At 28.5% G+C, this 17,799-nt stretch overlaps 1 protein-coding gene across 3 annotated transcripts in view; it reads right to left on the bottom strand.

Annotated features, from left to right (window-relative positions):
- The window catches only part of LOC126554094 (homeobox protein Hox-A10-like), a 109,088-nt gene that overhangs the window by 30,799 nt on the left and 60,490 nt on the right, over positions 1-17,799 (bottom strand). The window contains exon 1 of one of the 3 annotated variants that reach the window (XM_050209214.1): positions 9,305-9,443. The exons of the other annotated variants lie outside the window; for them this stretch is intronic. The gene's annotated coding sequence lies outside the window, so the exon portion shown is untranslated. Of the gene's footprint in view, positions 1-9,304; positions 9,444-17,799 lie in introns of those variants that run through there. 3 annotated transcript variants of the gene reach the window in all.

Here is a 17,799-nt window from a genome sequence, read left to right as displayed (position 1 = left end):
CTCGCACCTATCGCAGTTAAATTTTGTGTGTCTTTATACTTTGTAAATACATAAATTTGTCTTTTTAATAAATTATCGACAATCGTTTACGCCTAAAATATATATTATATTATTAAATGTGTCGTGGCCGGTATATTCACCATTGAAACGAGCATCGAAAATATTATACGTGTTTATTATTATTATTATTATAGATAGGAGGGGAGGTACACATCGCGTGTTGGCAAGATCGCGTGATTTACGGTCCGGCTTACGAATGGTGTATTTGGTGTATTATTTTCTATTCTAAAAAAGTTTTAGGGGAAAATAATACGCTTATATATAGGTACCTATAATATACACTGCTGCAATACACACGCACACACACGCAATAACCTCTAATAATAATAAATTGATAAATAACACACGACAGCCGTATATATTATAATAATAATAATGTATAGATAACCAGATAGGTATATAATATAGGTAATATGAAACGAGCGGCTCTAGCTCTCTCGTGTATTAAATATTACATATTATGTATTAAAAATATATATGATATGTGTATAGTTATATCTCTGTGGGATACGAATAGTTTGACGTTCGGCGAATGTATACGCCCAGTTTTTTCTTTTTTTACCTTAATAACAATATTCAGTATTATTATTATTATAATCCAACAGGCGGGATATATAATATATAGTATAAATTATAAGTATTATATTATAAATATTATATACATATATATATATATATACTTATTATACTCAAAATACGACTTTTTGACGGCGAATCGTTTTCTTCGGATTAAATTATGATACATACGAACCCGGTATCTTTATATATCCGTAGATAATATACTAACAGAAGTACGGTATATTATATTACAAAAATTTTACAACATATTATTGCATGTAAGTCCTGCATAGGTTTTATAACATATATAGATATATTTATAGACGTTTTCGGTTGCACCCCGCGGCGGACGATGACGATGGTGCGACGCGACGACTTTAATATACACATATATTTATTATTTAATATTTTAATACGTGGGATTGTGGGAGAAGAGACAGAATTTACATTATTTGTCCTTTTTTAATTTTAATACAGTATACTCGTATGTACAGATTAGGTACACAACAATGTTTCTCAAGAATTATAATATATTATGCGGCGTGTCGTATATAATAAGACCGAATAACAAAGTGGGATTATGTATATAATGTATATATATATATTATATGTTTATTGAATAAATCGTGTTTTTTATATAACAAGATAATATGTATGTACTATGTATACAGTAAAGTATTTTTATTCACTAGAATATTATAATATATGCTGCAGTGATTCACCAAGCACAAGCACCTCAATAAATTATTCTCTCTATAATAATGAATTAATTCAAAGAACCCTATACTTTTCTTTAACTCTGTAAAGTATTTCGTGAATTCAAAATTTTAAAAAGTTAATAATTATCAAAATATTTATATACTAATAAATATTTTAAAGCTAAAGCCTTAAACATAGTTTTACACTAGTATGAATTAAATGCATTATAAGTGGGTCTAGTATTATTTATTGTGCTGTATAGGATCATTTTTACAACTTATAAATGTTTGTATAAATACCTTATTAACAATACACCTATATATATTACACGTATTATATAGTAAACAAAATTATATGTAACTAATAATTAGTTATTTATTAATCGAAATTTGAATTCAATATCTCAACTTTTAAGAAAAATTAATCTCTAAATAATATATACAGCTAAGAAGGAGTGTTCTCATTATGTAACAAAATTTTGTATTTCTACAGGACACACTTGGTCGTTTAGAAAAATCTCAAAATTTTTAAAACTATTTAAGTATACTAAAAAACTCTAAAAAATAAGGTTATGATTAAGTGCGTTGTAGAAAAAAAGGAATGAGTATTATGTGCTTGGTGAATCATTTTGTATATTTTATTATAAATATATATTATAATGAAGACATGAAGTCAATATGACCACGTACAGAATATAAACATATGAATATTATATCATACATATAATATACATTATGACATTATTTTATAAAATATAGCCAGTATACAGGATTTTTTTTAATTTTTAAAGAAAATAATTGAAAAAAATAGGCACATAATAAATTTGCAATATATATTTATATATTTTATTGAATTTACCTACATACATAGGTACTATGTATAAATATAAAATAAAAAATAAAACTGTATTTATAAATTATGTATTATATATGCTATATCTATTATAAGTATAATAACATGTACTTTGTACTTATAATTAATGTTTATAAAAAACAAATAGTCATCAATCACCATAATATTTTGTTTTAAATTGATGAATAATTTATACCAAACCTATTATAATTACTATATAATATTATAGCTATAGGTATACTGATTTCATAGTTTATAAATACACAAACTTTATTTTACAGATTTTATAATAATAGTATATAGTAAAAATAATGATAATTTATTAATTTATATTTTTAATATATTTATCATGAATAGAAATATGCAACATGAAAAAAAGAAAATTTTAATTTTTACGTAGTATATTTAATTAGTATATATATATATCGCTACTATAAATTAAATTAGTAATAGTAAAATATAAAGTTTAATACTCTAAAGTATATTCACCAAGATAACAAATATTTAAGTATCATTGAATTATTAAAAAAAAATATATAGTATACCTATATATATATTATAATAAATGGCTTATTTATTTACTAATATTCTGATACACCTAGATATAATAATACACTCTAATTCACAATTTTTACTTTTAAAAAATAAAAAATTTAGAATAATATTATCATATAATTTTAATTAATTTTAAATAAAACAAATATTAATCATATAATTTTATTTAGTATAGTAGTTTATTATCGCTGTATATTAAAATAGCTAATAGCCATATTTAACCTAACGCAATAATATTCAATATAAACATATGACATATAGCGTTGATCCTATAGTTCATGTAATTTTTATAGGTCATAAATATACCTATCAGACACGCTTCAAACAATGTATCTATGTGTTAATAATAAGTATAAATTGTATTTTAATAATTAAAATATTAAATTATAATCATATTTTATTTATTAATCAATAATTAGTATATCAATATCTATCTATATAATATTATACTTGTACCTATTACAAGTAATCAAAATAATTAATAAATTATATAAAAAATAATATAACTTAAGTATATGTGTCTATAATATATAAATATATTTATATATATATATCGAATAAAGGAGCCATCATACTGGATCCTAAATAACATTTATTTTATTTGGATAAAAATACTCTACAATAATAATTAATAATACATTTTATTTTGTTTCCCATATACAATAGATAATTAGACACACTAAGGAAAGGTATTTTATTTTTTTTTTAATTAATTTTAATAATGTATATTGATGAAATGCTGCGCAAGTGATGAGCGATTACAAATTGAAGGTGAGTTATTGTCTTGTATGTTACTTTTGTACTTCAATAGGGGAAACATATATTATACGAACTTGGCCTATACGCAGCAATTGGCGATGGGTACAAACATATATGCAAATCTATATATTATATGTATATATAGTCACGCCACACGTATGGCTTATACATATAATAATGTATGAAAACCATTGTATTATACAATGACAAATATAATTTGTTTGCTGTCTCGTAAACAACAATTTGCTTGACATTGAACAATACTGTTCGAGCGACGTTTGTACGATACGCGCCTATATAGTATCTGTAGGACATAATATATAATATATATGAACATATATATATATATAGTACAGTTTGTTCGTTCTTATCCTTACATGGGACGTTATATAATTGAATTTTATCAATTTAAAATTAAAAGTATACAGAAATATGATTAGTTTTGTAATAAATTTAAAATATGATGAAGGTTAAATAATAATTGCACTTCAAATAAGGTGTATAGTGAAAGGTCTGTTTATTCTCTTTACTCTGATGAAGCATTAAATGATTTATAAGTTATTTTTGTTTTCAACACATATTATATAATATTATTTAAATAAAATTTAAATTTAATATCTAAAGGCTAATTATTAATATAATATACCTACGTGTTCTGAGAAGACAATACACGTAATAGAATGTCACACGATTAGTACGAAATACAAAAAAAAAAAAAAATAATAATAATATAAATATATTATGTCGCATCCGTTTCGCGTTCTTATACTCGTTTCGTGAAATGGATAAGAATTTCATCCAGTTCGCGAAACGGAACTCTTTTTTTTTTACACGTCTAAGCGTAATTACACAATGTGGATAACTTTTCACGATACGGACATGGATTTTTAGGGCCGAGCCATGATGCAGTGCGTTTTCAAAAAAGCCACTTGAAAACGCACTGCATATAATAGGTATACTAATTATAGAGCGCTCCAAACTATAGTGCGAAAAAAACGAGCGTTACCGCGTGCAACCGCTGTTTTGTGCTTTTGCACGCGGTAACGCGCATTTTCGTCGCACTAGTTCGGAGTGCTTTATATTATATGCAGTGCGTTTTCAAGCAGCGTTTTTGACGCGCTTCAAAAACTGCTCTAGTGTGGCTCGGCCCTAAAAATCCGTGTTCGTTTCGTGAAAATTATCCACATGGTGTAATTACACGATGTGTACATAAAAAAAGAAGTTCCGTTTTGCGAACTGAACGAGATTTCTATCCATTTCACGAAACAGGCCACAACACTAAATGGATGTAACATGTATATATAGTATATAGTATATAATATATGTGTTACCGTATACGGTCTTATATACAAGCCCGATTACTATCTGATAAATTTAGGTTTTAATAATATAGTTAATGCAATTGGATTTTTACTAGCTGTTTGTAATACTCAGTATAAATGCTTATAATCATACTTTTATTTAGGCGTTTACTAAATATATACGTCATGTATATCCTAGGAATTAGGATATATAAATTAAGTTAATAAAATCTATAGGTATGACTAATGCAAATAAAAATTATAAGAAAATTTATTTCATTCCTTATAAAAGCATGTTGTTAAAAAAAATAATAGAAATAGGTATATAATTTATTTTACACGATGCGTAGGTACTGTAGGTATAACAAAATAATTAAAAAGTTTACCTACGCATGTAGTTATACTGTATAGTTATATACAGTTATATTTATAAAAAATGTACCCAAGTGAATAACTAATAAGTAGATATTAGGTATACCATAACTATTATATAGTTATATATCTTATCTTAGGTATAACTCAAAAATATTTAAGTAACTAGTAAAAAATTTTAATTTAGTTTTTCATTTTATTATATTGTAGGTATATAGAATATTGGCAGGAGTTAAATATATTATAGGTATTAAATATTTACCATGGGTATACCTAGGTGTACTATATCTATGGCTTATATTATTGGACGCTATTGGTTTATATGATTATATATAAACATCATAAACTCGTGTTTCTAATTTGGATGTAAAATTATTGTTTGTGTACATGGAAAAATAAAAGTTAGTAAATTAAAATAATAAATACCATATAGATGTTGTACATTTAAACATTTTATTACTTACTATAAGTATAATAAAATATATACTATAATATTTAATTACAGCTACAATGTTACTAAAACTTCTAAAATTGTGATTTTTGTATTTTTGCCAAGTACCTACTCGTTACAACTCGGCTTCATAAAATGAATAAAATGTTTTTCATAGTTTCACCTTATATTTATATACGTTATGTTTATAGTACATATATATATATATATATAATGTATAATGTATATGTAATATAGTATAGTAGACCTATATATGAATAGAAATAATAATTGTTAATATTAATTTAATTTTAATTATCTATTTCTGCAAAAGTTTTCAATCGATAATAGTAATTATTTCGAATGCTTATACTGTAGAATGTAAATTATATTGAAACGTATATAAAAATATAAGTCATACATATTATGATTATTATGTGAAAATAGTATATAGTAACTAGGTACCTATTTTCGTGAAAATTTTCAATAAATTTAAATATTACCTATGTGATTTCGCTAACGATGTCGTTATATATCGGACCTATATGCTTGTACCAATGTACCATATTACATAGGTACATATTGTGTATTAAACCGTCGAATTCATGAATCGTGTATTACCTTAACTATATACACGCGTAACCTGCAATAACGATACCGATAAGTAATGTATATATTATAATAATAATTAAATTAATTAATATATTATCGTCATTATATTATGCGAGCTTCGTCAGTGACGTCGATAGCGGAAAAACGCGAATATTATAATAATAATTACTATATTACGTCGGTGCGCTTTATACGGTCTCGCGAACGAGCAGAGAAAAATATCCCCTCAGACAGCGTCGCGCGACCATGAGGCCCTGGTGTCGTACACGGACACGCGTATGACGTTGTGCACAGCACGTCCGGGCGGCCACGGCGGTCACGCGCCGCCGCCGCCGCCCGTTTGTCTTTCTCTCGGTCGCTCGGAGTGCACCGCTCGCGCGGACTGCGGCGACGGTGACGGCGAAGCGGACGTATTTTTTCCCTCCCGCCGCCGCACAGTCCACACCGCTGGCACGCCGGTGCATCGCAGATGCACTTCGCGTCGGTTATAGAATGCATTCGCCGCCGCCGATGCGAAATCGCGTTGTCAGACGCCGCCGCTGCCGCGATCGATTTTGTGCGGCGCGCGTTTCGCGTAAACCACGGCAAATTTGAAATCGCTCGAATTTAAAAATTGCTGTTGGTCCAATGCATATATTTTGTCATCTATGATCACCACTACCTAGCTACTGTGTCAAAAAGAGATGGCGAAAAACAACGACGGTTTGGAAAAATAATAACGAATTTTAATATAGGTAATATCAAGTAAACGAAAATTTCTGCACCGAAAAGCGGTAAAGCGGACGTGGTCGGGTCAATTTCGGGGCGGTGGGACGCGTTTATTTCGTATATATTATATCAAAGTATGTAATGGTTTTATACATATAAGCGTTTAATTTTAGGCAAAGGGACGACGTTTCCGGCGGTCGTAGCGGGCGAATAACGCGACGCGACAGCGCCCACTACGCCCGTTTCGGCCGTGCGTGCATCGCTTTTTTTTTTTGGCAATAGTGTTTTATATTTTCGGCGGTGTTGGCCCGGGCGGGGATTCGGCCAATGAGACGCGGGCGCATGGGCGGAACGGCGTTGCCGAAAAAATGAACGAAAACTATACGAGAGAAAGAATACGACCGAGCGAGAGAGATACAATAATATTCTATGGCTCCAGACCGCCGATAAATATTGTTACATAATAGGTGTAATACGCGAATAAAATGTATCGGGCGCGTCATACTCTGACCGTTGGATATTACATTCGTTACAATAATAATAATGATATTTTTTAATTGCACTAATCGCGTAAAAAAAACCGTCGGTAATCGTACTCATCATACCGATCGACAGCATTCCGGCCGCTGCAACCGAAAATACGGTGTGATAAGGCCGCAATTATCGTCGTTATCGTTGCTTTTTCTGCAGCGGTTGCGTCGGTGTCGTTTGTCCGCGGACAAACCGCGAGTCGAGCGTGTGTGGCCGGCCGCGGGCGCCGCGGAATCGACGACCATCATGCATTTACCGCGGACTGAGTACCAGGATACTATGAGCCGGGTGCGCGCGCGAGGCGGCCGCCGCCCGACCGCTCGCCGGTCGAACCGTCACCGTCGCCGTCACAAACGCCGCCGCCGTCGGCGTCACAATCGATGCCGCCACTCAAAAACGGATCTCGGGACGTCTACCGGACAAGTCGCGGCGGTAAGCGACGGTTGTGTACCAGGGGCGTAGCGGTCGGCCGCGATCGTTTCTCGTCGACGACGCCGCCGCCGTCCGCACGATGCCGCGGCGTTGTTCGTCGGCATTCCGATCGTGTTATTACGTCTTATGATACTCGTGTATAATAATATTATTATTAATATTATACCGATCTTCGCACCGACAATATTTATATTAATATTATTGTAATAATGTTTGCACGTTATAATGGCCGGAAATAGGGTCACAATTAACTTTTTTTTTCAAAAATATAAACACGATAATTGGATACTGACACTATACGATTTTACGTTAATAACTGGTGATAGACCGCGGGTTATTGGGCCGCTATTAAATTTTAAATTTCAATAAAATAATATTTAATACATCACATAAGACCGTGTGTCTTATCAAAAGATAATATAAATTGTCCAATATTAAATGATACGAGTATATAGAATTAGGTAATTATTAATAAGGTTAAAATAAAATAATGCATATAAAATATAGATATCAAAAAATACTGCATTTAAGGATTAGGTACTTCCTCGGTAATATACATCTTAATATACCTTATATGGACAGTTAAGACTACAAAACGAGAAAAAGAACACACATGGATACACTTATTATATCGCAATAAACCATTTTGAAGGATTAATAATTTAATTACCTACTATAATTTTCAAATCATAATCCTTATACACGTAATACGTAACTATAGTATGTTATGGTACCTATATATATTACATTATTTTTATACACAGTGAAATAACTCAAGAACTATACTCCACTTCTCGTTTTAATTTCAATTTGGATTTATCAATATTTGCACACTATCATCTAACAATAGTTTACAAAATCTAAAGATGTTTTCATTAAAAAAAAATATTTAAATTGCCATAAACCTTCTTTGATGGTATAAAAAATCTAAGGTTTTTTAAACCTTTAAGAATATAAAGTATACTTAAAAATTTAAAAAATCAAATTTTAAAAAGATACATTATTAAACGAAACAAAGAGAGTGAGCTCACAGTGAGCAATAATACTCATATATATATTCGTATATAATTACCATTACCTATACATATTATATAGACATGTACCTAACCTACTCATCATGTATAAATATCACGTACCTATAGTTAAATTATGATTCAACGTAGTTAAACTTAAAGTTTCAAGTCATGTTCATGAATATATTATTTCGAACAATCTGCAAATATGTATATGCGTGATTGTTTTGAAAACGATAATGCCATGAAAAAACTAAAAGTATAATTATAATATGTATCTATATGTTTATATATATATAAACACATAAAACGACGATCCGTCAAAATAATAAACCAACTTAAAAAAACAATCGTGCTTACAGTATAGATATTTTAAATATATTAAATTGTTATAGATATTTTAGAAAACAGTTATTACTGACCTGAACTTAGAGTTCGCGGAGACTTGCGATCGGAGGCAAATTTACGTACTGACTTGGTCATACTCCACGGTGATGTGCACATCTTCGGACCCGAATAGTATACTGACCGAACGCAAACATGATAATAATAATATACCTACTACACTCCCAGTTTGAAAAAGGATTGTGTCGGCGGAGGAATTTTAGTATATAAGAAAAAAACCAACCATGTATAATATTATAGGTAAAGTATACATGCTGCAGGGTTATAAAATAATAACAATAATATATGCGTGTCTGGCGGGGACCAAAAGGGTCATTTTCAAGAAAATGTGGGTCGACAATATTTACTCATATATTTTTTGCTCAACCTCATCAATTTGTTTCAGTTTTTATGCCCTTTAGCTAAATTACGTATATTGTGTTGCGTATATATTGTGTTGTGTGCATACCGGGTTACCGCGATGTATATAACAACGACAACGATAAGGTTGACCTAGATATTTTTTCTGTCATTTTTTTCATACTTTTTTCGTTCTGTCCACTCCACATAATATGACAACGGTGTACCAATGTTTGTATTCAATATTATACATAATGTTCCACCACATTATATCGTAACGTAACCAGGGAAAACTATAATGTGGCCGGTTGAAATATAAATATATATATACAAACTTAACGTTAACATATATTATATTTCATATTTGACCGCTTCTATACATATAAAATAATCATTTGAACAATTCCCACGAAGTTTTAAATATAGTGATGTTCAAAATAACAAGGCAAAAAATTATTTCACGGTGATTTTATTAGATTTTATTATTAGTATGATATTCGCATCAATCTCCGATAGAGAAAATATACAAAAATGTATGGAAACCATAATAATAACTATATGTACCTATATAATATCGAAATCGAATAATTATTATATGTATCAAATTAAAACAAATCATAGGTACATGAATATTATACATAATAAGTATATTATTAATATAAATGTTGGTATAAATAATAAAGTGATGTATATATTCGCGTATACAAATTATATTATCCGTGAAAAACAGTAGAAAAAATTTTATGAATTAATTTAATGTCATTTTAACGATGCTATATATATATAATGAACACTAAAGCACACATTAATCGTTTTGCTATTTGTGGCCTGTGAATTAAGATATACGCGAGTATACACAAGTTTAATGGTCCGGTGCGACATAAGCCATAGTCTACTTGTCTACATATATATAATATGTATAATATTAGTATCAAAAAACAACACCTATTTAAGTAAAATGTGTTTTACCTGTAATTTTTTACATAATATATTACAACTATGAAATGTGCGTATAGGAAAATACATAATTTTCATTCTACAACTTATAAACATCATCATTGTGTATCGCAAAATGTTAGATTTCGAGTGGAAAAATTATTATAATAATTGATTTTACAATAAGTGTATTTTTTTTTGTCTAATGGCACATTTTAGTAAACAGATATTTCAATCTTTTTTTGGTAGGAAAGTGAACCTAGTTTATTTCATATTGTCACTTAAGGGATTAAATGTATAGTAAAGTTTATAACAAAAAAATACCGATTTATCAAAATGTTGTTTTGTTTAATTTCGGTCTGTATTCTATAATATACATTACACACTGATATTATATTCCATTGCATGATAGCATAATGGGTAATATGAAAATAAGATTGTGAAAAATCATATGTTGGATAAATATATTAGAATGTATAATTATCACCGGATATTACATATATAATATGTAAAATTAAATTAATAGTATAATATTAGGAGAATATATAGTTTTATTTTTTTTTATCTTCACTTTTACCTTATTTATCTTTATGGGTCCGAAGGTCATAAATTCAGTTTATTTCTGATAAAAATAAAAATCGATATATCTAAACACTTTTGTATTTAATTTTTGTCAAATTGTTTATTCTTTTGATTGAAACATAAAATGTACAATATACATTCATAAAGAGGTTTGTAATTTGTAACATATTATAATAAGCTTACTACAGAGTAATTATAATATAAATAAATTATTGATTATAGGTAATAACTACTATTGAGGGAAATAATTATATATATGAAGTTATAATAAAAAATTTTGGCCATATTTATGTCTTTAATTTATAATAGGTATAGCAGTTTATAATCTCTAAAATACTATTGCACCGGGAAAATAATGTTCAAAACTTCAATTCAACAAAATTGAAGTATTCGAATATTCAAATATCCTTTGGTATAAGGCTGAATCTGAAGACAACAAAAAAAAATGAAGTGTAATCATCAAGTGTAATAGTTAATTTTTTATTTTCTTTACCAACGAATCAATGAATAATGATTATTATTAATAAGGGTTGTGATTAAAATAAAAACCATTGCAGGTTTAAATTAGTCAAAAAACAAAACATGAACTATTGTTACATAATAACTATTTTATACCCATATATTATTGCAACTGGCGAGTATGAAATGGACATAAGTACGTAAGGTGAATTTTAAAATCAAAATTATGGTTATCATCAATTTACAAATTATTAAAAATCCATATATTAGTAGTACCCATATAACGTCGGTGCAGGTGTTATTCGCAATATAGAACTACAGAGAGAAAATGATATATACCTATTACCTATAGTATAGAGACTTGGTCGATCGAATGACCCAGATCAAATCATTATACGCATGACACCATCATCATCGCCATGTTTGTTACACCGCCTCTTTTTTCGTCCCATCATTATTAAACTGAGTTTTTGTGCGACCGTATACTGTTGTTAATACTATATGTACCTATATTCCAGATGTCTAGATCTGGTGCAGAATTATATAGCACCAGTTCAAACATTTCAAATTATTCATCGACTTTTGATTTTTTAGAAATCTATACAATATAATATATAATAATATATAATAAACTAATATACTTTATAATCTGCAATCTTTACGGTACGAGATCAAATCATAGCAGTCTTAATTACTTTTAAATTTTCAATTTAATAAAATACGTGTATTATATGTTTTTAAATTTTATTTATATTACACATATTATAGTTACATGTATAAGTACCTAGGTACTTAACCATTCTTATAAATAATACATTAAATCATGGAGTGTTTTTTGAGTACATTGGGGGGAGGGGAGAGGTTTGCGCGATAACGGGAAACAAACGGTTGAAATTATGAAAAAGAAGGGTAAAAAAAAATATATATAGATCGCAAAAAAAATCTCAGTGTGCAAAACAAATTGCCCGTCGTCGCATATTATCCTACATTTTACACATACGCGCGTATATAATATATGAATGTACGTATAATGTATATATACATTAATGTTTTTATGCGTAATACCATTATGCACTTTATGGGCCCATAACGTTCTCACGTACTCCTGTCCGCCGTATTTTTATGATTTCACTTTCGATGTACGACAATAATTAGCTGACCCCAGCCATAACGGTCCCGGAGGCTGATTTATTATATACGACGGCCAGATATCCCTTTTTAAGTGCGGCGTTTAACTTAAGTACTCGAGTATATATATATATATGATTATTATATTATATTCACACACTTATAAACCTACACAACAACATAGTTATACTGCACAACTACCTATTTAGGTTCAATAAAATGTTATATTTGTGATATACTTGTAGGTATACTTAATACAGGTAGACCGCGATACGTGGTATACGTTATCTGGTATAATATCGAAATATCGTACGACACGATTGCTGATGTATGACCAATAAAACAAATGTATGACACGTTATACCTATATAAATGTATATTATATTATTTATGTATATATATATATATACTTCGTTTTAAGTATAACGAGCCTAAAATAACTTATAGCTTAAGATCGATCTTATAGCCTAATCAGTTTCAATGTAATAAATTGGATATATTATGTATAAATATCGTTATTTCGTATTACACACTAGAACGGTCTTGACGCTCGGTGAAAACACGAGTGTATCGCCCGAGTACAGCGAGCGTTACCGGGTGCCACCGTTGTATGCTTACCGCGCGCTAAAATCACTCTAGTGTGGCTCGGCCCTTACAATAATATATGCCTATTTTGTTTTCGGAATGGAAACGTTGCATTTAAAATTATGCGGAATCGTATGTATATATATATATGTATATGGAAATTGCAGAGTCATATATTATGTATATCAGTGGCTATTAAAATCAACAGGATTCCGCAAATTTGCGGAATCGTTCTTCGCCGAATAAATTTACCGATAAGAAATGCATTTGATGGAAATTATTATCGAATATTATTTATATAGTATACAGGTCGCATGATATAGTTATATAACACTTTACGCCTTACGGGTAGGACCTAGATAAAATACAGGTTTAAAAATATATATTAGGTATATGTATACAACTAAAATAACTATTCTATTTTTTGTAAAAAATATATGTACCTATATACCTACTCTATATATAAATAAAAAGTATTCGTTTTTCGTTGGCCCCTTTTTGAGCCCTTCTCAAAAATTTAAAAAAATGGTTTCATAAGGTGCACGTCCTCTGGTATATTATTATACATGTTATACTAAATTAAAGAATTAAAAAAAAAGACTATGAATGTAATGTCTATTGACTTTATAGATCGTTTACACGCATACACACACTACACGTCACATCTAACACGTCTTTTATTTATACAAATTATGGTATTATATAACTCTTGTCTCCTATATATTTTTCAAACAACCATAGTTTATTTTTAGTCGACTTCTAATAATCTTATTATAATATTATTTTGAATGGACTGAAACAGAGTTACGATATGCCTTAGTTTTATTTTTAAGAGTCTCAATCGAGTGATAAAAAATAACTGTTGAAATAAACAATTAATGTTATTAATATTTGAACATGGTCACATGTGTATTGACATATCAATATTGTATTTTACTATTAACCTCCCACGTTTAACATTAGGACATTACTCTCAATTGTTACATGGGTATAGGGGTTGGGTTTATGATGACGTCATTGTTGTCTGATGACATATAAATAACGCTTTACTTTATACGTAGATATACTCACACACAAAATGTCATAGGTTGTACAGTCCCTGCCTTACATGATGCAGTCATCCATTTGTAAATTACATTTATTTAAAATAGGTAGTTTAATAATATAACACCTATATTACAGAATTATCATAATTATTGTTAACTATTATTGTCCATAGCAAATACTATCTAAAATTCTAAAATACTAATTTTCTTCAAGTTCAATTTCAACAATAACATATTATATAGAGTAGAAAATTGATATGAAGGTTACCACAATATATTTATAAAAAAATTCTTTAAGTTTTATTGAAAATGTTTGATAAATATAAAAAATTATATTTCATAAACACACTTTTTTTTTTGCATGAAAAATATTATTATTAAAAAACAATTAGTAATTTAAAATATATTTATTATTTATTTTTTTTACACGAATTTCTGTAATATATTTATATTATTAAAATATTATTAAATCGGTTGGGGGCGAAAAATATTTGAGTTATCGAAAATTCGACTTATAGAGGTATAATGATGGGGCTTATTGCGACAATATAAGATTATTTTGTGACTAGTATATTTTTGAGTAGGTGTATCACATTATATAGTTAATTCGTTAATATAAAAATATGTAGTGAATTTTTAAACAACAAAATAATGTATATCTTATAAATTATATATTTTTATTTTTATCATTATCAAAAATCTACTTTTAAAATAGTAATAAACTTAAAACTATAATATATTGATAATTTATGAAGAACCTTATATATTAGATTTTTATGCAATTGGACAAATAGTATTTTTGTTTATAGAACAATAGCTAAAAAATTTAAATTTCAATATATCTATTATCTATACAGTATACATATATATATACTTTTTATATATTATAATACTATACACGTCATATACCTACTGTATAATCTATAATAAATAATAATATATATTTAAACAATAGAATATAATATACAGTGAAATCTCTATAATTAATGGACGCTTTCCAATAAAGGACACACTAAAATTCTCCGGCAAAAATGTATTTAAATAATAGAGGTTACAATTTCTTAATAGCGAACATGGACATTTGTAGCAAAATTAAATATTACCTCTCAGAAATGGAAATAATACCTATTATACGCGTATAAGATATCGAAAATATTTAAGTCATAAAATTACTATATTTATCGTTCATAAGTGTACTTCGTTTATATTTTATCTTATCTTGGTGGATAAAAGGTAATAGATTTTTTTTTAGTTGTAACATAAATATTTATCATTTTTTTATACACTTTTCAATACACATTTATTTATATGACAAATGATAAATTAAAATTAATATAAATCATATTATAATAAACAATTAATATATTACAGTGCAGTATATATAAATGATAAATATCTACATTTATGTAATAAATAATACCAATTTGAACGTGTATGTAATATTTGTAATTTTTTCTGATAGTGCCTTCCTATAACGAACATTTTGTAATTCCTCACAAATGTCCGTTATGTAGAAGTTTTCTCAGTAGTATAGAAAACTCCCTATAGTGGATATTTCTTAATTATACCAATCATGGTTGCCCACTTTATATTGGTTTCACTAGCTATAATGTGCGTTTTACACTCCTATAATTTGGTATTATTATTCAAACATTCCAAACATCATATAGGTATGCTATATATATAAGTATAACACGTGGTAGGCATATAATGAGGTAGGAACCTATGTATAATTTACGAATTATATAATGTGAGTTCTAATGACATTCGATTAAATATATTTAAAACTATCTAATTTATGTCCTAGTGTCATAATTTATTTGTATCGAGATTTTTCGACGTGATAGTTAACGTTTTTCTTTTTATCGTTAAACACATCTTGTATTTATAATACGCCAGGCTTTATGCATATATTAGACATTTACGTACATACGACATATATAGATATAATACGGTGGGTATATGTTATAATAATATTATACAAAAAATATATTTTTTTTAATTTAAAATAAAAACTAGAAATCCGTATCTTTATATTTTTTATGTACCTACAGTCGACAATAATACATAAATGTCGTATAAAATATTACATATACATTTATACATATTGTGTATATATAGATAATATACAGATTTGCTTGCCCGTTCATATATCCGATATGTATACATCTACGCCTTTAATACGAAAAAAACTAAAACTATATTAGGTATATACATATATGTATACGAATATATTTTTTATCGTCAGACATATCGTTATCCAGATAATAATATGTTAATTAGCCTTCGTACATTATGTAGGATTTCCCACGTGTCACCCAACTTTACGACGATTTCTATAATAGGTTAAGTACGATATATATATATATATATATATATATATATAGAATATACATTATACATATGTACATAATATAGGTAATATAATTTACAAAAACTGTCTTCCCCTCATCTTTTCTGTAGATCGTGGCCATATATAACAGTATATACATATTCACACACACACACATATTATAGATACACGCATAGATAATAAATAGGAAAATGGTGGTATTCGAGTACCTACCTACATGGATTTGGGACGAAACAAGAGACACAATTTGTGTATAATATGATATTTAAATTCACACCAAATACACTTTGAATATATTAACAGACCCAGTGCAAGATTGTCGTCGCCCATAATTATATATGAGTATTGAGTACATAGACGTTTATTATTATTAACGTAAACCTGTGCAACGCATTACAATAAGCATTACCAATCGGTACATATATAGGCATGGATTTTAGTAGATAACGCACATAATGTACTTATATTTTTTTGGTTTTTTACGCCGTTTAAATTAAATAATATTCGTATATTTTATATTATAATATATGTACACGGAGGAAAAACAAATTAAATTAAATTTTGGTTTAACACGAACTCAAACATATTACTTATATAATATGTGACGTGTATGTGCATATAATATGTATGTGTGTGTGGTGTACGTGCAAGTGCGTATTATACGAGAGAATCTGCAACTCGGGTGGTATAACGATGTAGGACGAACTACGAGAATATAATATAACTACGCGTGTACGTTTAGGTGATAGGATGAACGAAGAAAGCGTGTTTGCGGGGTGGACATGGGTGGATACACGTAATGTGTATATGTAGGTGATAAAGGACCCGAACGAATAAAACCGTAAGATTTATACGCCGGGCAAGTTTTACAATTTTTTTTTTTTTACGCTCGGATGACTAGCGCACGTCAAAAGTGTCAAATAAAATTTGATTTTTATATTCACCGTTCGTTCGTCCCCATTATTATTAATAATACATATATATAAACAGACGTTCTGTACGTACGAAAATAGCACACATATATTGCAACAGTGACGGTGTATTATATATAAATTATAAAGTGGTGTGTGTTATTTAAATCAAA

The sequence above is a fragment of the Aphis gossypii genome, chromosome 1, assembly GCF_020184175.1.
Source record: "Aphis gossypii isolate Hap1 chromosome 1, ASM2018417v2, whole genome shotgun sequence".
Taxonomy (NCBI): Eukaryota; Metazoa; Arthropoda; class Insecta; order Hemiptera; family Aphididae; genus Aphis; species Aphis gossypii.
Note: the sequence above shows the minus strand (reverse complement) of the source record. Positions and strands in the feature narration are given on the sequence as shown.